Raw genomic sequence first — 24,131 nt, 5'->3', positions numbered from 1 at the left:
GTAACACACAGCCCAGCGAGGGGCAAGGCTCTGATGTAACACACAGCCCAGCGAGGGGCAAGGCTCTGATGTAACACACAGCCCAGCGAGGGGCAAGGCTCTGATGTAACACACAGCCCAGCGAGGGGCAAGGCTCTGATGTAACACACGGCCCAGCGAGGGGCAAGGCTCTGATGTAACACACGGCCCAGCGAGGGGCAAGGCTCTGATGTAACACACAGCCCAGCGAGGGGCAAGGCTCTGATGTAACACACAGCCCAGCGAGGGGCAAGGCTCTGATGTAACACACAGCCCAGCGAGGGGCAAGGCTCTGATGTAACACACAGCCCAGCGAGGGGCAAGGCTCTGATGTAACACACAGCCCAGCGAGGGGCAAGGCTCTGATGTAACACACAGCCCAGCGAGGGGCAAGGCTCTGATGTAACACACAGCCCAGCGAGGGGCAAGGCTCTCATGTAGCACACGGCCCAGCGAGGGGCAAGGCTCTGATGTAACACACAGCCCAGCGAGGGGCAAGGCTCTGATGTAACACACGGCCCAGCGAGGGGCAAGGCTCTGATGTAACACACGGCCCAGCGAGGGGCAAGGCTCTGATGTAACACACGGCCCAGCGAGGGGCAAGGCTCTGATGTAACACACAGCCCAGCGAGGGGCAAGGCTCTGATGTAACACACAGCCCAGCGAGGGGCAAGGCTCTGATGTAACACACAGCCCAGCGAGGGGCAAGGCTCTGATGTAACACACAGCCCAGCGAGGGGCAAGGCTCTGATGTAACACACAGCCCAGCGAGGGGCAAGGCTCTGATGTAACACACGGCCCAGCGAGGGGCAAGGCTCTGATGTAACACACAGCCCAGCGAGGGGCAAGGCTCTGATGTAACACACAGCCCAGCGAGGGGCAAGGCTCTGATGTAACACACAGCCCAGTGTCTCAAAAAAAATCTCTCACTTCTTCTATTAATTTCTTAAGGATCCGACACTTAAAAACAAAAATCGCCTAAAATGACGTAGCCAAATCTAACTTCCTGTCGCTCAGGACCTGAAGCAAGGACATGCATATTCTTGATACCATTTGAAAGGAAACACTTTGAAGTCTCAAAAAAAGCTGTCTCCCTTTTCTTTTAAGAGCACCGTGAGTTGTGACACGGGCCGTTAAAGATGGCAACTGAGATTTAATAACAGCACCTGATTAAAAGGTGTTTTTATTGTTAGGGAATGGGGGTGCTAGTTGGTCCCGCCATGAAAGAGACTGTCAACGTTCAGATTGAACCCTTAACTAGAGCCGTGAAAATAGATTAAACTGGTTCAATTTCATGGCTATCTAGTAGCGCCATCTATTGACTAGAGAAAGTATAGCACCAAGTAATGTCTACTGTAACGGTTGTGTCTGTCAGAAACCAAATTCCATCCTTCCTTGGTTTTTGTTACCGATTTGTCTTAATCTTACCAGTATGTCTGGAGGGGTAGAAGATGGTGGTCCTTATCACTTCCTCACCTAAACGGAGTTTATTTCAATCAATGAAGAGAGATAATTTGAGGAAGTGAATCAAGTCTTGCAATTTAGAAAAAGATAATCAAGGCTTGTCATTTAGAAAAAGATAATCAAGTCTTGTCATTTAGATAAAGATAATCAAGTCTTGTCATTTAGATATAGCCTCAGCTAGAGACAGAGACGGGTTACTGAAGAAAGACAGTAGCGTTCATCAGATTAAATGTGTTTTTTTGTTTGTTGCACATCTCCTGGTAGAAATTGTGATCAAATCCTGTTCTATGTGCCATTAATAGAGGCTTTCATCATGTGGTCTTGTCCAACACAGTGATAAGAGTTGTGTGTCTCGCTGGCTTGTTTTTTAACATGATCCTCAACCCTTCTGCAATAATACAGTACTTGATATACAAGTCCTTTACTTCTGTCCTTCAGGGAAGATTCACACTCTTTCACTTCTGAATCCCCCCCCCCCCCTCTTTTCTATCGCTTTAAACAAATCATCCATTCTGGTTCCGGAATGGAATGTCAGTTTTAAATAAATCATCCATTCTGGTTCTGGAATGGAATGTCAGTTTTAAATAAATCATCCATTCTGGTTCCGGAATGGAATGTCAGTTTTAAATAAATCATCCATTCTGGTTCCGGAATGGAATGTCAGTTTTAAATAAATCATCCATTCTGGTTCCGGAATGGAATGTCAGTTTTAAATAAATCATCCATTCTGGTTCTGGAATGGAATGTCAGTTTTAAACAAATCATCCATTCTGGTTCTGGAATGGAATGTCAGTTTTAAACAAATCATCCATTCTGGTTCTGGAATGGAATGTCAGTTTTAAACAAATCATCCATTCTGGTTCTGGAATGGAATGTCAGTTTTAAACAAATCATCCATTTTGGTTCTGGAATGGAATGTCAGTTTTTAAATAAATCATCCATTCTGGTTCTGGAATGGAATGTCAGTTGAGTCCATCAGTATATTCGGTAGCACTTATTTGTAAAATGGCAGAAACTCTCAGTTGAAATCATACAGCTTCTTACTTGTAACGTTTTATCTTTAATTGAAATCTACAGGACAGGCTATACGTCATCAGAAGCCATGCTGGCACTGTCTCACCCACCTGGTTCCTACTGGCTATGATGACGTATTGATGAACACTCAGGGACAATAGGAACTACATTATTAGAGGATAGGCCCTAAAAGCATGATTAGCTTAAATAAATCATGATCTATATACTCTGTATGAAGAAAATACATTGTTGTTGTTTTAGTAGAAAGCTATTTTTTGTTGCTTTAGGGCTCAGATTGAATCTGTACCGTATGAAGATCCACACTATACCAGGATTTACAATTAAAGGCAATGTTCCTGCGTTTCTGTCGGAGACTCCATTCACCGTAAATGCCGCGTATGTCGACTCAATCCACAAAACACCTTTTTAAATGTCAGTGCCACTATGACGAGGATCTTCAGCGCTACGGGTTGAATCCATCTCTTCAGTTGGTTCGTTAAAGTGGCCCCCTCTTAAACATTTACCACCGTTGTGTTTACACCTACTGTGTGTGTGTGTGTGTGTGTGTGTGTGTGTGTTTGTTTGCGCATCTATGTGGCTACATAATATTGTTGTCTTAGACACCCCAGGTTTCATTAGTAAAGGATACCGTGGTTAGTTGGAGAGGTTTTATTAGTGAAGGATATTGTGGTTAGTTGGAGAGGTTTTATTAGTGAAGGATATTGTGGTTAGTTGGAGAGGTTTTATTAGTAAAGGATACCGTGGTTAGTTGGAGAGGTTTATTAGTGAAGGATATCGTGGTCAGTTGGAGAGGTTTATTAGTGAAGGATATCGTGGTTAGTTGGAGAGGTTTATTAGTGAAGGATATCGTGGTTAGTTGGAGAGGTTTTATTAGTGAAGGATATCGTGGTTAGTTGGAGAGGTTTTATTAGTGAAGGATATCGTGGTTAGTTGGAGAGGTTTATTAGTGAAGGATATCGTGGTTAGTTGGAGAGGTTTCATTAGTAAAGGATACCGTGGTTAGTTGGAGAGGTTTTATTAGTGAAGGATATTGTGGTTAGTTGGAGAGGTTTTATTAGTGAAGGATATTGTGGTTAGTTGGAGAGGTTTTATTAGTGAAGGATATCGTGGTTAGTTGGAGAGGTTTATTAGTGAAGGATATCGTGGTCAGTTGGAGAGGTTTATTAGTGAAGGATATCGTGGTTAGTTGGAGAGGTTTTATTAGTGAAGGATATCGTGGTTAGTTGGAGAGGTTTATTAGTGAAGGATATCGTGGTCAGTTGGAGAGGTTTATTAGTGAAGGATATCGTGGTTAGTTGGAGAGGTTTATTAGTGAAGGATATTGTGGTTAGTTGGAGAGGTTTTATTAGTGAAGGATATCGTGGTTAGTTGGAGAGGTTTTATTAGTAAAGGATATCGTGGTTAGTTGGAGAGGTTTTATTAGTGAAGGATATCGTGGTTAGTTGGAGAGGTTTTATTAGTGAAGGATACCGTGGTTAGTAGGAGAGGTTTTATTAGTGAAGGATATCGTGGTTAGTTGGAGAGGTTTTATTAGTGAAGGATATCGTGGTTAGTTGGAGAGGTTTCATTAGTAAAGAATACCGGGTTAGTTGGAGAGGTTTATTAGTGAAGGATACCGTGGTTAGTTGGAGAGGTTTTATTAGTGAAGGATATTGTGGTCAACTAGAGAGATTTATTAGTGAAGGATACCGTGGTTAGTTGGAGAGGTTTATTAGTGAAGGATACCGTGGTTAGTTGGAGAGGTTTTATTAGTGAAGGATATTGTGGTCAACTAGAGAGGTTTATTAGTGAAGGATACCGTGGTTAGTTGGAGAGGTTTATTAGTGAAGGATATCGTGGTCAACTAGAGAGGTTTATTAGTGAAGGATACCGTGGTTAGTTGGAGAGGTTTTATTAGTGAAGGATATCGTGGTTAGTTGGAGAGGTTTTATTAGTGAAGGATATCGTGGTCAACTAGAGAGGTTTATTAGTGAAGGATACCGTGGTTAGTTGGAGAGGTTTTATTAGTGAATAATATCGTGGTTAGTTGGAGAGGTTTATTAGTGAAGGATATCGTGGTTAGTTGGAGAGGTTTAATTAGTGAAGGATATCGTGGTTAGTTGGAGAGGTTTTATTAGTGAAGGATATCGTGGTTAGTTGGAGAGGTTTTATTAGTGAAGGATACCGTGGTTAGTTGGAGAGGTTTATTAGTGAAGGATATCGTGGTTAGTTGGAGAGGTTTATTAGTGAAGGATATTGTGGTTAGTTGGAGAGGTTTTATTAGTGAAGGATATCGTGGTTAGTTGGAGAGGTTTTATTAGTGAAGGATATCGTGGTTAGTTGGAGAGGTTTATTAGTGAAGGATACCGTGGTTAGTTGGAGAGGTTTTATTAGTGAAGGATATTGTGGTTAGTTGGAGAGGTTTATTAGTGAAGGATATCGTGGTTAGTTGGAGAGGTTTTATTAGTGAAGGATATCGTGGTTAGTTGGAGAGGTTTATTAGTGAAGGATATCGTGGTTAGTTGGAGAGGTTTTATTAGTGAAGGATATCGTGGTTAGTTGGAGAGGTTTATTAGTGAAGGATATCGTGGTTAGTTGGAGAGGTTTTATTAGTGAAGGATATCGTGGTTAGTTGGAGAGGTTTATTAGTGAAGGATATCGTGGTTAGTTGGAGAGGTTTTATTAGTGAAGGATACCGTGGTTAGTTGGAGAGGTTTTATTAGTGAAGGATATTGTGGTTAGTTGGAGAGGTTTTATTAGTGAAGGATATCGTGGTTAGCTGGAGAGGTTTTATTAGTGAAGGATACCGTGGTTAGTTGGAGAGGTTTTATTAGTGAAGGATATTGTGGTTAGTTGGAGAGGTTTTATTAGTGAAGGATATCGTGGTTAGTTGGAGAGGTTTTATTAGTGAAGGATATCGTGGTTAGTTGGAGAGGTTTTATTAGTGAAGGATATTGTGGTTAGTTGGAGAGGTTTATTAGTGAAGGATATCGTGGTTAGTTGGAGAGGTTTTATTAGTGAAGGATATCGTGGTTAGTTGGAGAGGTTTTATTAGTGAAGGATATCGTGGTTAGTTGGAGAGGTTTTATTAGTGAAGGATATCGTGGTTAGTTGGAGAGGTTTTATTAGTGAAGGATACCGTGGTTAGTTGGAGAGGTTTATTAGTGAAGGATATCGTGGTTAGTTGGAGAGGTTTATTAGTGAAGGATATCGTGGTTAGTTGGAGAGGTTTTATTAGTGAAGGATATTGTGGTTAGTTGGAGAGGTTTTATTAGTGAAGGATATCGTGGTCAGTTGGAGAGGTTTATTAGTGAAGGATATCGTGGTTAGTTGGAGATGTTTATTAGTGAAGGATATCGTGGTTAGTTGGAGAGGTTTATTAGTGAAGGATACCGTGGTTAGTTGGAGAGGTTTTATTAGTGAAGGATATCGTGGTTAGTTGGAGAGGGTTTATTAGTGAAGGATATCGTGGTTAGTTGGAGAGGTTTTATTAGTGAAGGATATCGTGGTCAACTAGAGAGGTTTTTCGGTATTATCCTCCCTCGTGTTCTTCTCCTTTCTGTCATTTTTCCCACTCAGTCCATCTCACCACGTCTCCAGGATGACAGTAGACTCTCCAAGTGACTGTAGTGAAACTGCATTTCTCAGAAGTAAAGAAAGTATCTTCAGCCATAACCGAATGTCAAGCAATAATGATATCAATGTTGTATTTTTTTTATCTTCTGAATAGTCTTAAATATTGCATGTCGATAAATTCTAATTGTTCACACTTGACTTTTTGTTTTTTTCAGTTCTCTTCTATATTCTGAATTCTGTGTTTTATCGTCACGTTCACGTATGACTAGTTTCTGTTCTCTACTACTCTATTTAATCTCACCGTATGGAATTACCTATAGACAGACCAAGTGAGATAAGTAGAATGTGGGATTATTTTAGTTGTTCTTCAGACGTGTGATGCTAGGTTCCTTCAGTGAGCAGAACCTTGGGTTCTAGACCGTTCTAGACTAAGCCACCTTGTTGGTTCCATAGAGGTCCAATGGGTTCTAGATGTTAAGACTAAGTGGTTATTATTCCCAGCTGGTGCCTGTATCAGTGTGCCAGCCTTGGGGGGGGGGGGGGGGGGCTATATTTATTTGATTTGTAAATGTCACGTTGTTAGGGGATGAACCTGTTTTATACAGAGTACTGAACCACGGCCCTTTAACTTAAAAAAACAAAAAGTGTTTGTTGAAATTATTATTTTTTATTTAAACCTGTGTAAAGACGTGATTGTGAAAGCCATTTGGTTGGAGCTGAAGTACTGGACTGACTGTGTCTATAACTCATCAGATCTGACCAACATGGCTGGTTACTGGACTGACTGTGTCTATAACTCATCAGATCTGACCAACATGGCTGGTTTATATCAATCACAATGACATGTCAGGAATATAGGAACTCTATTGTCTCATAGAAAGAGCATCACAAGATGAGTCTCATTGCTCAAAAAAATAATTATCAGGAAAATAAGTATTGAGCTGTTACATGATGAGTGATGCACTTCCTGTTCTACAGCCTCTACAGTATGTAGTGGAATGTGAGCTTTGAAAACGGTTCATTAAATGCAGTGCTGCTATTGAGTCTGGAGAGGCCATAGTGTCCTATACAACAACAAAAAAAAAACAGATTTTATAACCATTCAGTCTGAATACTCAATTACTATCTTCAGAATACTGCAATGACATCAAATCAGATCACTCTGGCTGTTCATATTTATTTAATGACTGTGTTGGCTAGCCAGGGCTGTATGATTTAAAATAATAGACAATCTATTTCAATGTTTTGTTGTTTTTTTTAGTCTAAAGTGGATGACATGTGTGTCTTTAGTTCCTTTACAATAACGAGTCTTCAACGTGTTTGATGGAGGAAGGAACATAGAACACAATCTTTGTTAATTAAATTAAAAATGTTTAAACTGAAGGTCCGTGGGACGACGCACAATTGGCATAGCGTCGTCCGGGTTAGGGAGGGTTTGGCCGGTAGGGATATCCTTGTCTCAGTATGTAAAATGTAATAAAAATGTATGCACTCTAGTGTAAGTCGCTCTGGATAAGAGCGTCTGCTAAATGACTAAAATGTCAAATGTAAACTGAAGAACCAGCTACAGTACAGTGAAAGGATGTTTTATGTTTGGATGGTATTATTATACTACTGATCTTTAAGATAATGACATACGGATTTTTTTTGTTTTTTTAATCCAACTCTTTTATTAAACTCTCTTCAGTTGTCTTCACAAACAGCAACCTCGTTTCTTTGTCTGAGTCATGAATATATATTGTAAGTATTTTTTGGAATCTTTTTTTTTTTTTTTTTTTTTGTAAATACAAAACTGTAAAATGAAAAATAATACATGTAAAGTTGTCTTTTTTAAATACTTTTCATTCTAATATGATGAATATTGTTATATTGCACTTAAGAAAACAAACCTGTACCTTTTTAATATTGTGACCTTTTATTAAAAGTGCATTGGACACATCAGTTCTCGGGGTGTGTAATGTGTGGTTGTCCCAGAATTAAAATGGCAGCTTTGAGAGAAGCTAGCAATCATCCATTTCCTGTCGTTATTTTGTTCAATATATATAGTGTATATAAAGTATATAAGTTATTATATTAATAAATAATATTTTATGTATTATTCATAATTTGTTATACAGTGATATATAGTTATTTAGACAGATACTATGTCCATGTTATACTAATTTGGCTAAGTTAACACGTTCAAGACTCAACATATTTGAAGCATCAGTAAATAATTATATTTTAAAAAAAAGTGTTTTAACCCTTTTTCTCCCTAATTTTGTGATATCCAATTGGTAGTTACAGTCTTGTCCCATCGCTGCAACTCTACTGTAGGGACTCGAGAGAGGCGAAGGTTCGAGAGCCCACGCGTCCTCACGACCCCGCCGAGCCGCACTGCTTCTTAACACACCGCTCGTTTAACCCGGAAGCCAAGCCGCACCAATGTGTCGTAGGAAAACACCGTCCAGCTGGCGACCGCGTCAGCGTGCACTGCGCCCGGCCCGCCCCGGGCGCCACTCGGGGGGCCTAAACAATGTATTTGAACATTTTACACCAATGAATGTGCCCTAATGGAATTTAGTCTACTGATTGGTTCTTTGGTATTCTTGTTCTTGCTTTAAGGAGGAGGAATGTATCCACAGTAGCCTTCCAACAGTACGTGCTCGTCCTGGACATCAGAGGTGGAGTTCTCTGTTAATCCTGTGGTCAAAAGGGCAACGTAAGACAGCCCAGGTATGGCGTGCCTTGTCATTCATATTTAAAAGATACTTTGCCCTTAAGGGCCACCGTAGTACCCCAAATCCTCAAGACATTATTACTATAATACATGTATACAGTTACCGAATGTCACATTATTTTATTGTGAATTAAAACCTTCCACAATAAAACCTTCAAAATGGTCTTCTAATTATGTGGTCCTGTTTTATCCAGCAGAGGATGCAGAAGCACAAGGCTCCTATGCAGTAAAGTCACATTAGATTAGACTGAGCTTGACATTGTAGTAATGACAAGGCCCCTATGCAGTAAAGTCCCATTAGATTAGACTGAGCTTCATACTGTAGTAATGAAAAGGGCTCTATGCAGTAAAGTCCCATTAGATTAGATTCATACTGTAGTAATGCTGCGTTTAGAACAAAGTGGGAAGTTGGTATTTACCAGCATACGACTGTGAAAACCCCCACTTGAACGCCCCTCCAACTGGTAATTACTAGCGGGGGACACTCGTCTATCAACTCTGAGCTCCTGACTTCTCCCCCACAATGACCTCTGATGTCACATACTAAGGAAATGACCTCTATAACATATATTTTTGCTAGTTAAATGCAACAACAACACATTATTTATAAAAAGCTACCTATAAAAATGTTTTTTTAACATTATAATTTGTTTATAAGCATGACAGCTGTACTTTTAGTGTATGGTTGACGCAGCTTATTGGCCATTAGCCAATCAGCGTTTCTCAGCGAGTTCAGAGCCCGTGAATGGATTCATCTGGCATTTATTTACGATGAATAACTGGCAAATTGCCATCTCCCACTTGGTTATGAATGCTGCTTTATCCCTGTCCAGTAAACAGTTCATTAAAGATCAGACTTCTGTTTTACTACAGATACACTGGGAAAAAGTCATGACAATCTTTTGCACTTCTTCCTGTGAACTTCTTTCTGTGATCTTTCGCTCTGCGAATCTTCTTCCCCTCCACCTTTCCGCCTCTTTCCCCTTCTCTACCCTCCCCTCCAGTCTCCCCTCCCCTCCAGTCTCCTCTTCCCCTTCTCCACCCTCCCCTCCAGTCTCCTCTTCCCCTTCTCTACCCTCCACCTCCAGTCTCCCCTCCAGTCTCCTCTTCCCCTTCTCCACCCTCCCCTCCAGTCTCCTCTTCCCCTTCTCCACCCTCCCCTCCAGTCTCCTCTTCCCCTTCTCTACCCTCCCCTCCAGTCTCCTCTTCCCCTTCTCTACCCTCCCCTCCCCTCCAGTCTCCCCTCCAGTCTCCTCTACCCTCCCCTCCAGTCTCCTCTTTCCCTTCTCTACCCTCCCCTCCCCTCCAGTCTCCTCTCCCCCTTCTCTACCCTCCCCTCCCCTCCAGTCTCCTCTCCCCCTTCTCTACCCTCCCCTCCAGTCTCCTCTTCCCCTTCTCCACCCTCCCCTCCAGTCTCCTCTTCCCCTTCTCTACCCTCCCCTCCAATCTCCCCTCCCCTCCAGTCTCCTCTTCCCCTTCTCTACCCTCCCCTCCAGTCTCCTCTTCCCCTTCTCTACCCTCCCCTCCCCTCCAGTCTCCCCTCCAGTCTCCTCTACCCTCCCCTCCAGTCTCCTCTTTCCCTTCTCTACCCTCCCCTCCCCTCCAGTCTCCTCTCCCCCTTCTCTACCCTCCCCTCCCCTCCAGTCTCCTCTCCCCCTTCTCTACCCTCCCCTCCAGTCTCCTCTTCCCCTTCTCCACCCTCCCCTCCAGTCTCCTCTTCCCCTTCTCCACCCTCCCCTCCAGTCTCCCCTCCAGTCTCCTCTTCCCCTTCTCCACCCTCCCCTCCAGTCTCCTCTTCCCCTTCTCTACCCTCCCCTCCAGTCTCCCCTCCCCTCCAGTCTCCTCTTCCCCTTCTCCACCCTCCCCTCCAGTCTCCTCTTCCCCTTCTCCACCCTCCCCTCCAGTCTCCCCTCCAGTCTCCTCTTCCCCTTCTCCACCCTCCCCTCCCCTCCAGTCTCCTCTTCCCCTTCTCCACCCTCCCCTCCACCCTCCCCTCCAGTCTCCTCTTCCCCTTCTCCACCCTCCCCTCCAGTCTCCTCTTCCCCTTCTCTACCCTCCACCTCCAGTCTCCCCTCCAGTCTCCTCTTCCCCTTCTCCACCCTCCCCTCCAGTCTCCTCTTCCCCTTCTCTACCCTCCACCTCCAGTCTCCCCTCCAGTCTCCTCTTCCCCTTCTCCACCCTCCCCTCCAGTCTCCTCTTCCCCTTCTCTACCCTCCCCTCCAGTCTCCTCTTCCCCTTCTCCACCCTCCCCTCCAGTCTCCTCTTCCCCTTCTCTACCCTCCCCTCCAGTCTCCTCTTCCCCTTCTCCACCCTCCCCTCCAGTCTCCTCTTCCCCTTCTCTACCCTCCCCTCCAGTCTCCTCTTCCCCTTCTCCACCCTCCCCTCCAGTCTCCCCTCCAGTCTCCTCTTCCCCTTCTCCACCCTCCCCTCCAGTCTCCTCTTCCCCTTCTCTACCCTCCCCTCCAGTCTCCCCTCCCCTCCAGTCTCCTCTTCCCCTTCTCCACCCTCCCCTCCAGTCTCCTCTTCCCCTTCTCCACCCTCCCCTCCAGTCTCCCCTCCAGTCTCCTCTTCCCCTTCTCCACCCTCCCCTCCCCTCCAGTCTCCTCTTCCCCTTCTCCACCCTCCCCTCCACCCTCCCCTCCAGTCTCCTCTTCCCCTTCTCCACCCTCCCCTCCAGTCTCCTCTTCCCCTTCTCTACCCTCCACCTCCAGTCTCCCCTCCAGTCTCCTCTTCCCCTTCTCCACCCTCCCCTCCAGTCTCCTCTTCCCCTTCTCTACCCTCCACCTCCAGTCTCCCCTCCAGTCTCCTCTTCCCCTTCTCCACCCTCCCCTCCAGTCTCCTCTTCCCCTTCTCTACCCTCCCCTCCAGTCTCCTCTTCCCCTTCTCTACCCTCCCCTCCAGTCTCCTCTTCCCCTTCTCTACCCTCCCCTCCAGTCTCCTCTTCCCCTTCTCTACCCTCCCCTCCAGTCTCCCCTCCAGTCTCCTCTTCCCCTTCTCTACCCTCCCCTCCAGTCTCCTCTTCCCCTTCTCCACCCTCCCCTCTACTCCCTTCTTCCCTACCTCTCCCTTCCTCCTACTCCCTTCTTCTCCACCCTCCCCTCCTCTCCTCTTCCCCACCTCTCCCTTCCTCCTCCTTCTCCTCCTCCCTTCTTCCCCACCTTCAGCTGGTTCAGATGATTCATCCCTCTGTGTGTGACTCTGTATCATTTGTTTGCCAGGTTACCGTGACAACCAACCGATCTTCAGGAAATGTGAAGACCTTCCATTGACCCTGTTCCTCAGTCTTTACTGCGCTATAAGTGGATGAGGCAGTTATTATGGCAACGTTAGTATTGAGAAGTAAGAGAGCGGTAAGAGGTATTTTCAAGTGAGTATTCTGTTGAAGGGACAGTTGGGGCTTAACCTTGTCGCCAGACGTAAATTGCTTGAGAGATGGCTGGTCGATTAGTCGGGCTGGACTTTTTTTATTTGCCGGGATGGAAGATGTTACGACACAAAGTCTTAAAAAATCGTCTGCATTGGTCCTTTATCTCAACGTCAAATCATTTGGGTAACAATTTGGTACTTACTGTTATTTATTTAATTTTATAAAAACTGTAAAAAAAAAAAAACAATTGCTACTTAGCAAAGAACAATATCTCAAGCTAGAAATGTGCTAGGATCGTCTGGGAGTGGTCTGAGTGAGGGGCCTCATTGGATGAGCCTAATGGGAGGGATATGTAACCTGAAAACTAGCTGTTATTGGCAGAGAGGTTTGAAACTCTCTTTCTTATTGGTCTATAAACTAATACCGCCTGGTGATGTCGCCAGGCCTAAACTTCCTCCCACCAAACAAGATGGCATTTCACTCTGTCTTTTCAAACAGCTCTTACACTTAAATGGCATTAAAAATAATGTTTTATAATTTCACAGTGTTATTCCAACCTCGTAGTGTGGAGATATAAAACCATACAAAACCAAGCCTGTCAGTACACAGACAACCCACCCTCTCCCCTAACAGACGTGTGTCACGCCCTGACCGTAAAGAGCGTTTTATGTCTCTATTTTGGTTTGGCCAGGGTGTGATTTGGGTGGGCAGTCCTTGTTCTATGTTTTCTATTTCTACGTGTTTGGCCGGGTATGGTTCTCAATCAGAGGCAGCTGTCTATCGTTGTTTCTGATTGGGAACCATACTTAGGTAGCCTTATCCCACCGGTGTTTTGTGGGTAATTATTTTCCGTGTGTGTTTGTGTGCACCTCGGTTGCGTTACGTTCTTTGCTGTTTCACCTGTTTGTTTTTTGTTTGTTTCGGGTTTCACATTATTAAAAGATCTGGAACTAAATGCACGCTGCGCCTTGGTCGATTTATGACAGGGAGTTTGAGGATAGCGAGCGTGACAACGTGTGCTTGTCTTGTCGTAACATGAGGTTTATTGCCAGGGAAAGGCCCCTGTCCAAGATGCCGTGTGTTATCAGTACTGTCTTTATCAGTAGAGCCAGCCTGAGCCAAGCCCTCCCTTCTGAAGTGAAACGAGTTGATCAATACGTATTTAATCACTACACAGGTGATCATTAGCTCTCGTCAGCCAAGACATTGAAGTTGCTTTCTGTAGTAAATTTGATCGGAAATAAATCTACAGGCCCACGAGAGGGACATTTTTATGTTTGAAGTCGAGCGTAAATATAATAATATATGCCGTTTTAGCAGACGCTTATAACCAAAGCAACGTACGGTCCTGCTGCATACATTTTACCTACAGGTGGTCCTGGGAATCCAACCCACTACCCTGGTGTTGCAAGCACCATGCTCATAGCTAGCTTCAGTCTGTGGGAAACATTATATGGGGTCACTTAAAAGGGTACAACTAACAGTTCCAGAAATCATGTAACACCAATGAGGGGTACAGGAGAGGTTTCAGTCCTCCTCATCAGGTAGATTATATACCGTATCTCTCCATGGTAACCGGGCTCTACAAGACACTCCAGGGTGTGTCACAGTCATATCCCTCCCCCCTCTCAGCTCCAGGCTGTGTCACAGTCATATCCCTCCCCCCTCTCAGCTCCAGGGTGTGTCACAGTCATATCCCTCCCCCTCTCAGCTCCAGGGTGTGTCACAGTCATATCCCTCCCCGCTCTCAGCTCCAGGGTGTGTCACAGTCATATCCCTCCCCGCTCTCAGCTCCAGGGTGTGTCACAGTCATATCCCTCCCCCTCTCAGCTCCAGGGTGTGTCACAGTCATATCCCTCCCCCCTCTCAGCTCCAGGGTGTGTCACAGTCATATCCCTCCCCCTTTCAGCTCCAGGGTGTGTCACAATCATATCCCTCCCCCCGCTCAGCTCCCCTCTCAGCTCCAGGATGTGTCACAGTCATATCCCTCCTCCTCTCAGCTCCCCTCTAAGCTCCAGGATGTGTCACAGTCATATCCCTCCTCCTCTCAGCTCCAGGATGTGTCACAGTCATATCCCTCCCCCCCTCTCAGCTCCAGGATGTGTCACAGTCATATCCTTCCCCGCTCTCAACTCCAGGACGTGTCACAACACAATCATATCCCTTCTCCCTCTCAGCTCCAGGGTGTGTCTCACAACCGTTTCACTACCCCTACTTTCAGCTTCAGGGTGTGTCACAGTCATATCCCTCCCCCCTCTCAGCTCCAGGATGTGTCACAATCATACCCCCCCCCCCCCCCCCCCCCCCGCTTTCAGGTCCAGGATGTGTCACAGCCATATCCCTCCCCCACCGCTCAGCTCCAGGATGTGTCACAGTCATATCCCTCCCCCCTCTCAGCTCCAGGCTGTGTCACAGTCATATCCCTCCCCCCTCTCAGCTCCAGGGTGTGTTACAGTCATATCCCTCCCCCCCTCTCAGCTCCAGAGTGTGTTACAGTCATATCCCTCCCCCCTCTCAGCTCCAGGGTGTTTTACAGTCATATCCGTCCCCCCCTCTCAGCTCCAGGGTGTGTCACAGTCATATCCCTCCCCCCTCAGATCCAGGGTGTGTTACAGTCATATCCCTCCCCCCCTCTCAGCTCCAGGGTGTTTTACAGTCATATCCTTCCCCCCTCTCAGCTCCAGGGTGTGTCACAGTCATATCCCTCCCACTCTCAGCTCCAGGGTGTGTTACAGTCATATCCCTCCCCCTCTCAGCTCCCTCCCCCCCTCTCAGCTCCAGGGTGTTTTACAGTCATATCCCTCCCCCCTCTCAGCTCCAGGCTGTGTCACAGTCATATCCCTCCCCCCGTCTCAGCTCCAGGGTGTGTTACAGTCATATCCCTCCCCCCCTCTCAGCTCCAGGGTGTTTTACAGTCATATCCCTCCCCCCTCTCAGCTCCAGGCTGTGTCACAGTCATATCCCTCCCCCCCTCTCAGCTCCAGGCTGTGTCACAGTCATATCCCTCCCCCTCCTCTCAGCTCCAGGGTGTGTTAGTCATATCCCTCCCCCCCTCTCAGCTCCAGGTTGTGTCACAGTCATATCCCTCCCCCCTCAGCTCCAGGGTGTGTCACAGTCATATCCCTCCCCCCTCTCAGATCCAGGGTGTGTTACAGTCATATCCCCCCCCCCCCTCTCAGCTCCAGGGTGTGTCACAGTCATATCCCTCCCCTCTCAGATCCAGGGTGTGTCACAGTCATATCCCTCCTCTCTCTCAGCTCCAGGATGTGTCACAGTCATATCCCTCCCCCTCTCAGCTCCAGGGTGTGTTACAGTCATATCCCTCCCCCTCTCAGCTCCAGCATGTGTCACAGTCATATCCCTCCCCCTCTCAGCTCCAGGGTGTTTTACAGTCATATCCCTCCTCTCTCTCAGCTCCAGGATGTGTCACAGTCATATCCCTCCCCCTCTCAGCTCCAGGGTGTGTTACAGTCATATCCCTCCCCCTCTCAGCTCCAGGATGTGTCACAGTCATATCCCTCCCCCTCTCAGCTCCAGGGTGTGTTACAGTCATATCCCTCCCCCCTCTCAGCTCCCCTCTCAGCTCCATCCCCCCTCTCAGTTCCAGGGTGTGTCACAGCCATATCCCTCCCCCCTCTCAGCTCCCCTCTCAGCTCCCTCCCCCCTCTCAGCTCCAGGGTGTGTTACAGTCATATCCCTCCCCCCTTCTCGGAGGGAGAGTTCAGATCTCTGTCTGTCCTGCCCTGGCAGAGATAATGATATGTCATAACCAACAGCAGTTATCACACACCAGTGGATTGCAACATAGGCCTCCATAGCCCTTATTCACCTCTCCAATGAAAATCCAAGCTGTTTGTAAAGTTTACTTTAAAAAAAACTTTGATCTTTATGACAATGTCGTTTTTAAAACTCTGGTCTTTATTACAATGTCGTTTTTAAAACTCTGACCTTTTAAGACAATGTCATTTAAAAAAATATATATATAATCTTTATTACAATAATCAAACCACATTGCCCATCACAAGAATATGAAGCAATACGTTAACAAATGACTGGATCTCTGTCATCACATTGTATGAAATGGGATGACTGGAGAAAGAGGAGAAGCCCAGCCAGCCTGTACAAAGCTGTGACCTCATCATTGTGGGACGGTGATAAAACAAGATGATGAGGCTGAATATGAATCGTTTTGTCATACCAGTCGATCTGTAGAGACTCGTATCACAATCATAGTGATGTCATCCACAGACAGGTCTATACTGCGCAGTAACCCTGTCATCACTAGAACTATTGTCAGTGTCCACACGGTCAGTTTCACGTTGCTAGTTTACTTTTTCCCCCTTAGGGCCACCGTACACTTCCGGGTGTGGGGTCAAAAATATCCTATACTAAATGAATGCTTTGCGTCTATTCATCAGTGGTGTAGCATTGCCTTTAAGACAGTGGTGTGGCATTGCCTTTAAGACAGTGGTGTGGCATTGCCTTTAAGACAGTGGTGTGGCATTGCCTTTAAGACAGTGGTGTGGCATTGCCTTTAAGACAGTGGTGTAGCATTGCCTTTAAGACAGTGGTGTGGCATTGCCTTTAAGACAGTGGTTATAGCATTGCCTTTAAGACAGTGGTGTGGCATTGCCTTTAAGACAGTGGTGTGGCATTGCCTTTAAGACAGTGGTGTGGCATTGCCTTTAAGACAGTGGTGTGGCATTGCCTTTAAGACAGTGGTGTGGCATTGCCTTTAAGACAGTGGTGTGGCATTGCCTTTAAGACAGTGGTGTGGCATTGCCTTTAAGACAGTGGTGTGGCATTGCCTTTAAGACAGTGGTGTAGCATTGCCTTTAAGACAGTGGTGTAGCATTGCCTTTAAGACAGTGATGTGGCATTGCCTTTAAGACAGTGGTGTGGCATTGCCTTTAAGACAGTGGTGTAGCATTGCCTTTAAGGCAGTGGTGTGGCATTGCCTTTAAGACAGTGGTTATAGCATTGCCTTTAAGACAGTGGTGTAGCATTGCCTTTAAGACAGTGGTGTAGCATTGCCTTTAAGACAGTGGTGTGGCATTGCCTTTAAGACAGTGGTGTGGCATTGCCTTTAAGACAGTGGTTATAGCATTGCCTTTAAGACAGTGGTGTAGCATTGCCTTTAAGACAGTGGTGTGGCATTGCCTTTAAGACAGTGGTGTAGCATTGCCTTTAAGACAGTGGTGTGGCATTGCCTTTAAGACAGTGGTGTAGCATTGCCTTTAAGACAGTGGTGTGGCATTGCCTTTAAGACAGTGGTGTGGCATTGCCTTTAAGACAGTGGTGTGGCATTGCCTTTAAGACAGTGGTGTGGCATTGCCTTTAAGACAGTGGTGTGGCATTGCCTTTAAGACAGTGGTGTGGCATTGCCTTTAAGACAGTGGTGTGGCATTGCCTTTAAGACAGAAGCTTATGACGTCCTAGACAGAGGAAGGAACACCGACCATGTGAGTGAGTGAACGGCCCCTGGGCTGTGGCTGTCCCTGTGTGTCTACAGGCTGCCTGCTGTACCCACGTTACTGGGCTGTGGCTGTCCCTGTGTGTCTACAGGCTGCCTGCTGTACCCACATTACTGGGCTGTGGCTGTCCCCGTGTGTCTACAGGCTGCCTGCTGTACCCACATTACTGGGCTGTGGCTGTCCCCGTGTGTCTACAGGCTGCCTGCTGTACCCACGTTACTGGGCTGTGGCTGTCCCTGTGTGTCTACAGGCTGCCTGCTGTACCCACATTACTGGGCTGTGGCTGTCCCCGTGTGTCTACAGGCTGCCTGCTGTACCCACGTTACTGGGCTGTGGCTGTCCCTGTGTGTCTACAGGCTGCCTGCTGTACCCACGTTACTGGGCTGTGGCTGTCCCTGTGTGTCTACAGGCTGCCTGCTGTACCCACATTACTGGGCTGTGGCTGTCCCCGTGTGTCTACAGCCTGCCTGCTGTACCCACATTACATTGGGCCCGATTCAGACTTCAGATAAGTTGACTTAACATGGAACGATGTTCCAATTTTTTTTAAACTTGTGTCCATGTTTGATTGACTTAAATCAATGTCTGATATATTAGACTGTCTCAACATTATCAATGACAGGGTCTAGTCAGTGAGGCTGTAGTGACAGGGTCTAGTCAGTGAGGCTGTAGTGACAGGGTCTAGTCAGGCTGTAGTGACAGGGTCTAGTCAGTGAGGCTGTAGTGACAGGGTCTAGTCAGGCTGTAGTGACAGGGTCTAGTCAGGCTGTAGTGACAGGGTCTAGTCAGTGAGGCTGTAGTGACAGGGTCTAGTCAGGCTGTAGTGACAGGGTCTAGTCAGGCTGTAGTGACAGGGTCTAGTCAGGCTGTAGTGACAGGGTCTAGTCAGGCTGTAGTGACAGGGTCTAGTCAGGCTGTAGTGACAGGGTCTAGTCAGGCTGTAGTGACAGGGTCTAGTCAGACTGTAGTGACAGGGTCTAGTCAGGCTGTAGTGACAGGGTCTAGTCAGGCTGTAGTGACAGGGTCTAGTCAGGCTGTAGTGACAGGGTCTAGTCAGGGTGTAGTGACAGGGTCTAGTCAGGCTGTAGTGACAGGGTCTAGTCAGGCTGTAGTGACAGGGTCTAGTCAGTGAGGCTGTAGTGACAGGGTCTAGTCAGGCTGTAGTGACAGGGTCTAGTCAGGCTGTAGTGACAGGGTCTAGTCAGTGAGGCTGTAGTGACAGGGTCTAGTCAGGCTGTAGTGACAGGGTCTAGTCAGGCTGTAGTGACAGGGTCTAGTCAGTCAGGCTGTAGTGACAGGGTCTAGTCAGTGAGGCTGTAGTGACAGGGTCTAGTCAGGCTGTAGTGACAGGGTCTAGTCAGGCTGTAGTGACAGGGTCTAGTCAGGCTGTAGTGACAGGGTCTAGTGAGGCTGTAGTGACAGGGTCTAGTCAGTCAGGCTGTAGTGACAGGGTCTAGTCAGGCTGTAGTGACAGGGTCTAGTCAGGCTGTAGTGACAGGGTCTAGTCAGGCTGTAGTGACAGGGTCTAGTCAGGCTGTAGTGACAGGGTCTAGTCAGGCTGTAGTGACAGGGTCTAGTCAGGCTGTAGTGACAGGGTCTAGTCAGTGAGGCTGTAGTGACAGGGTCTAGTCAGGCTGTAGTGACAGGGTCTAGTCAGGCTGTAGTGACAGGGTCTAGTCAGGCTGTAGTGACAGGGTCTAGTCAGGCTGTAGTGACAGGGTCTAGTCAGGCTGTAGTGACAGGGTCTAGTCAGGCTGTAGTGACAGGGTCTAGTCAGGCTGTAGTGACAGGGTCTAGTCAGGCTGTAGTGACAGGGTCTAGTCAGGCTGTAGTGACAGGGTCTAGTCAGTGAGGCTGTAGTGACAGGGTCTAGTCAGGCTGTAGTGACAGGGTCTAGTCAGGCTGTAGTGACAGGGTCTAGTCAGTGAGGCTGTAGTGACAGGGTCTAGTCAGGCTGTAGTGACAGGGTCTAGTCAGGCTGTAGTGACAGGGTCTAGTCAGTGAGGCTGTAGTGACAGGGTCTAGTCAGTGAGGCTGTAGTGACAGGGTCTAGTCAGGCTGTAGTGACAGGGTCTAGTCAGGCTGTAGTGACAGGGTCTAGTCAGTGAGGCTGTAGTGACAGGGTCTAGTCAGTGAGGCTGTAGTGACAGGGTCTAGTCAGGCTGTAGTGACAGGGTCTAGTCAGGCTGTAGTCACAGGGTCTAGTCAGGCTGTAGTGAGAGGGTCTAGTCAGGCTGTAGTCACAGGGTCTAGTCAGGCTGTAGTCACAGGGTCTAGTCAGGCTGTAGTGACATGGTCTAGTCAGTGAGGCTGTAGTGACAGGGTCTAGTCAGGCTGTAGTGACAGGGTCTAGTCAGGCTGTAGTGACAGGGTCTAGTCAGTGAGGCTGTAGTGACAGGGTCTAGTCAGGCTGTAGTGACAGGGTCTAGTCAGGCTGTAGTGACAGGGTCTAGTCAGTGAGGCTGTAGTGACAGGGTCTAGTCAGGCTGTAGTGACAGGGTCTAGTCAGGCTGTAGTGACAGGGTCTAGTCAGTGAGGCTGTAATGACAGGGTCTAGTCAGGCTGTAGTGACAGGGTCTAGTCAGTGAGGCTGTAGTGACAGGGTCTAGTCAGGCTGTAGTGACAGGGTCTAGTCAGGCTGTAGTGACAGGGTCTAGTCAGGCTGTAGTGACAGGGTCTAGTCAGGCTGTAGTGACAGGGTCTAGTCAGACTGTAGTGACAGGGTCTAGTCAGGCTGTAGTGACAGGGTCTAGTCATTGAGGCTGTAGTGACAGGGTCTAGTCAGGCTGTAGTGACAGGGTCTAGTCAGGCTGTAGTGACAGGGTCTAGTCAGGCTGTAGTGACAGGGTCTAGTCAGGCTGTAGTGACAGGGTCTAGTCAGGCTGTAGTGACAGGGTCTAGTCAGTGAGGCTGTAGTGACAGGGTCTAGTCAGACTGTAGTGACAGGGTCTAGTCAGGCTGTAGTGACAGGGTCTAGTCATTGAGGCTGTAGTGACAGGGTCTAGTCAGGCTGTAGTGACAGGGTCTAGTCAGGCTGTAGTGACAGGGTCTAGTCAGTGAGGCTGTAGTGACAGGGTCTAGTCAGTGAGGCTGTAGTGACAGGGTCTAGTCAGGCTGTAGTGACAGGGTCTAGTCAGGCTGTAGTGACAGGGTCTAGTCAGGCTGTAGTGACAGGGTCTAGTCAGTGGGGCTGTAGTAACAGGGTCTAGTCAGGCTGTAGTGACAGGGTCTAGTCAGGCTGTAGTGACAGGGTCTAGTCAGGCTGTAGTGACAGGGTCTAGTCAGGTTGTAGTGACAGGGTCTAATCAGGCTGTAGTGACAGGGTCTAGTCAGTGAGGCTGTAGTGACATGGTCTAGTCAGTGGGGCTGTAGTGACAGGGTCTAGTCAGGCTGTAGTGACAGGGTCTAGTCAGGCTGTAGTGACAGGGTCTAGTCAGGCTGTAGTGACAGGGTCTAGTCAGGCTGTAGTGACAGGGTCTAGTCAGTGAGGCTGTAGTGACAGGGTCTAGTCAGTGAGGCTGTAGTGACAGGGTCTAGTCAGGCTGTAGTGACAGGGTCTAGTCTGTGAGGCTGTAGTGACAGGGTCTAGTCAGGCTGTAGTGACAGGGTCTAGTCAGGCTGTAGTGACAGGGTCTAGTCAGGCTGTAGTGACAGGGTCTAGTCAGGCTGTAGTGACAGGGTCTAGTCAGGCTGTAGTGACAGGGTCTAGTCAGGCTGTAGTGACAGGGTCTAGTCAGGCTGTAGTGACAGGGTCTAGTCAGTGAGGCTGTAGTGACAGGGTCTAGTCAGACTGTAGTGACAGGGTCTAGTCAGTGAGGCTGTAGTGACAGGGTCTAGTCAGGGGGAGTGTCTCAGGTAAGGATGGGGAGGGGGAGTGTCTCAGGTGAGGATGGAGGGAGAAGGGGAGTGTCTCAGGTGAGGGGGGAGGGGAAGTGTCTCAGGTAAGGACTGAGGAGGGAGGGGGAGGGGTAGTGTCTCAGGTAAGGACTGAGGAAGGAGGGGGGGGGGTAGTGTCTCAGGTAAGGACTGAGGAGGGAGGGGGAGGGGGAGTGTCTCAGGTAAGGACTGAGGAGGGAGGGGGAGGGGGAGTGTCTCAGGTAAGGACTGAGGAGGGAGGGGGAGGGATAGTGTCTCAGGTAAGGACTGAGGAGGGAGGGGGAGGGGTAGTGTCTCAGGTGAGGACTGAGGAGGGAGGGGGAGGGGGAGTGTCTCAGGTAAGGACTGAGGAGGGAGGGGGAGGGGGAGTGTCTCAGGTAAGGACTGAGGAGGGAGGGGGAGGGGGAGTGTCTCAGGTAAGGACTGAGGAGGGAGGGGGAGGGGGAGTGTCTCAGGTAAGGACTGAGGAGGGAGGGGGAGGGGGAGTGTCTCAGGTAAGGACTGAGGAGGGAGGGGGAGGGGGAGTGTCTCAGGTAAGGACTGAGGAGGGAGGGGGAGGGGGAGTGTCTCAGGTAAGGACTGAGGAGGGAGGGGGAGGGGGAGTGTCTCAGGTAAGGACTGAGGAGGGAGGGGGAGGGGGAGTGTCTCAGGTAAGGACTGAGGAGGGAGGGGGAGGGGGAGTGTCTCAGGTAAGGACTGAGGAGGGAGGGGGAGGGATAGTGTCTCAGGTAAGGACTGAGGAGGGAGGGGGAGGGGGAGTGTCTCAGGTAAGGACTGAGGAGGGAGGGGGAGGGGGAGTGTCTCAGGTAAGGACTGAGGAGGGAGGGGGAGGGGGAGTGTCTCAGGTAAGGACTGAGGAGGGAGGGGGAGGGGGAGTGTCTCAGGTAAGGACTGAGGAGGGAGGGGGAGGGGGAGTGTCTCAGGTAAGGACTGAGGAGGGAGGGGGAGGGGGAGTGTCTCAGGTAAGGACTGAGGAGGGAGGGGGAGGGGAAGTGTCTCAGGTAAGGACTGAGGAGGGAGGGGGAGGGGGAGTGTCTCAGGTAAGGACTGAGGAGGGAGGGGGAGGGGGAGTGTCTCAGGTAAGGACTGAGGAGGGAGGGGGAGGGATAGTGTCTCAGGTGAGGACTGAGAAGGGAGGGGGAGGGATAGTGTCTCAGGTGAGGATGGAGGGAGAGGGGGAGTGTCTCAGGTGAGGGGGGAGGGGAAGTGTCTCAGGTAAGGACTGAGGAGGGAGGGAGAGGGGGAGTGTCTCAGGTGAGGATGGAGGGAGAGGGGGAGTGTCTCAGGTGAGGGGGGAGGGGAAGTGTCTCAGGTAAGGACTGAGAAGGGAGGGGGATGGGTAGTGTCTCAGGTAAGGACTGAGGAGGGAGGGGGAGGGATAGTGTCTCAGGTAAGGACTGAGGAGGGAGGGGGATGGGTAGTGTCTCAGGTAAGGACTGAGGAGGGAGGGGGAGGGGTAGTGTCTCAGGTAAGGACTGAGGAGGGAGGGGGAGGGGTAGTGTCTCAGGTAAGGACTGAGGAGGGAGGGGGAGGGGTAGTGTCTCAGGTGAGGATGGAGGGAGAGGGGGAGTGTCTCAGGTAAGGACTGAGGAGGGAGGGGGAGGGGTAGTGTCTCAGGTAAGGACTGAGGAGGGAGGGGGAGGGGGAGTGTCTCAGGTAAGGACTGAGGAGGGAGGGGGAGGGGTAGTGTCTCAGGTGAGGACTGAGGAGGGAGGGGGAGGGGTAGTGTCTCAGGTAAGGACTGAGGAGGGAGGGGGAGGGATAGTGTCTCAGGTAAGGACTGAGGAGGGAGGGGGAGGGGGAGTGTCTCAGGTAAGGACTGAGGAGGGAGGGGGAGGGGGAGTGTCTCAGGTAAGGACTGAGGAGGGAGGGGGATGGGTAGTGTCTCAGGTAAGGACTGAGGAGGGAGGGGGAGGGATAGTGTCTCAGGTAAGGACTGAGGAGGGAGGGGGAGGGGTAGTGTCTCAGGTAAGGACTGAGGAGGGAGGGGGAGGGGGAGTGTCTCAGGTAAGGACTGAGGAGGGAGGGGGAGGGGTAGTGTCTCAGGTGAGGACTGAGGAGGGAGGGGGAGGGGGAGTGTCTCAGGTAAGGACTGAGGAGGGAGGGGGAGGGGTAGTGTCTCAGGTGAGGATGGAGAAACAAAGACGGTTCTACCGATTTCTTCTACCGAGTTGTTCTACGGAGTTGTTCTACGGAGTTGTTCTACAGAGTTGTTCTACGGAGTTGTTCTGCAGAGTTGTTCTACAGAGATGTTCTACGGAGTTGTTCTACGGAGTTGTTCTACGGAGTTGTTCTACGGAGTTGTTCTACAGAGATGTTCTACAGAGTTGTTCTACGGAGTTGTTCTACGGAGTTGTTCTACAGAGATGTTCTACAGAGTTGTTCTACGGAGTTGTTCTACGGAGTTGTTCTACGGAGATGTTCTACAGAGTTGTTCTACAGAGATGTTCTACAGAGTTGTTCTACGGAGTTGTTCTGCCGAGTTGTTCTACCGATTTGTTCTACAGAGTTGTTCTACAGAGTTGTTCTACGGAGATGTTCTACCGAGTTGTTCTACCGATTTGTTCTACAGAGTTGTTCTACCGATTTGTTCTACAGAGTTGTTCTACCGATTTGTTCTACA

General features: G+C 48.5%; 1 protein-coding gene across 2 annotated transcripts in view; it reads left to right on the top strand.

The window, feature by feature from the left end:
- LOC129834810 (nuclear receptor ROR-alpha A-like) overlaps window positions 1-8,082 on the top strand; it is a 37,594-nt gene extending 29,512 nt beyond the window's left edge. The window contains exons 8-14 of one of the 2 annotated variants that reach the window (XM_055900108.1): window positions 1-3,491; window positions 3,603-3,820; window positions 3,931-4,150; window positions 4,188-4,514; window positions 4,699-5,136; window positions 5,173-5,357; window positions 5,871-8,082. The exon at window positions 1-3,491 is cut by the window's left edge and continues 2,406 nt beyond it. The gene's annotated coding sequence lies outside the window, so the exon portion shown is untranslated. Of the gene's footprint in view, window positions 3,492-3,602; window positions 3,894-3,930; window positions 4,515-4,698; window positions 5,137-5,172; window positions 5,358-5,870 lie in introns of both variants that reach the window. The other variant, XM_055900109.1, reaches the window with a different exon arrangement.
- Window positions 8,083-24,131: the final 16,049 nt, after the last annotated feature.

The sequence above is a fragment of the Salvelinus fontinalis genome, chromosome 35, assembly GCF_029448725.1.
Source record: "Salvelinus fontinalis isolate EN_2023a chromosome 35, ASM2944872v1, whole genome shotgun sequence".
Classification (NCBI taxonomy): Eukaryota; Metazoa; Chordata; class Actinopteri; order Salmoniformes; family Salmonidae; genus Salvelinus; species Salvelinus fontinalis.
Note: the sequence above shows the minus strand (reverse complement) of the source record. Positions and strands in the feature narration are given on the sequence as shown.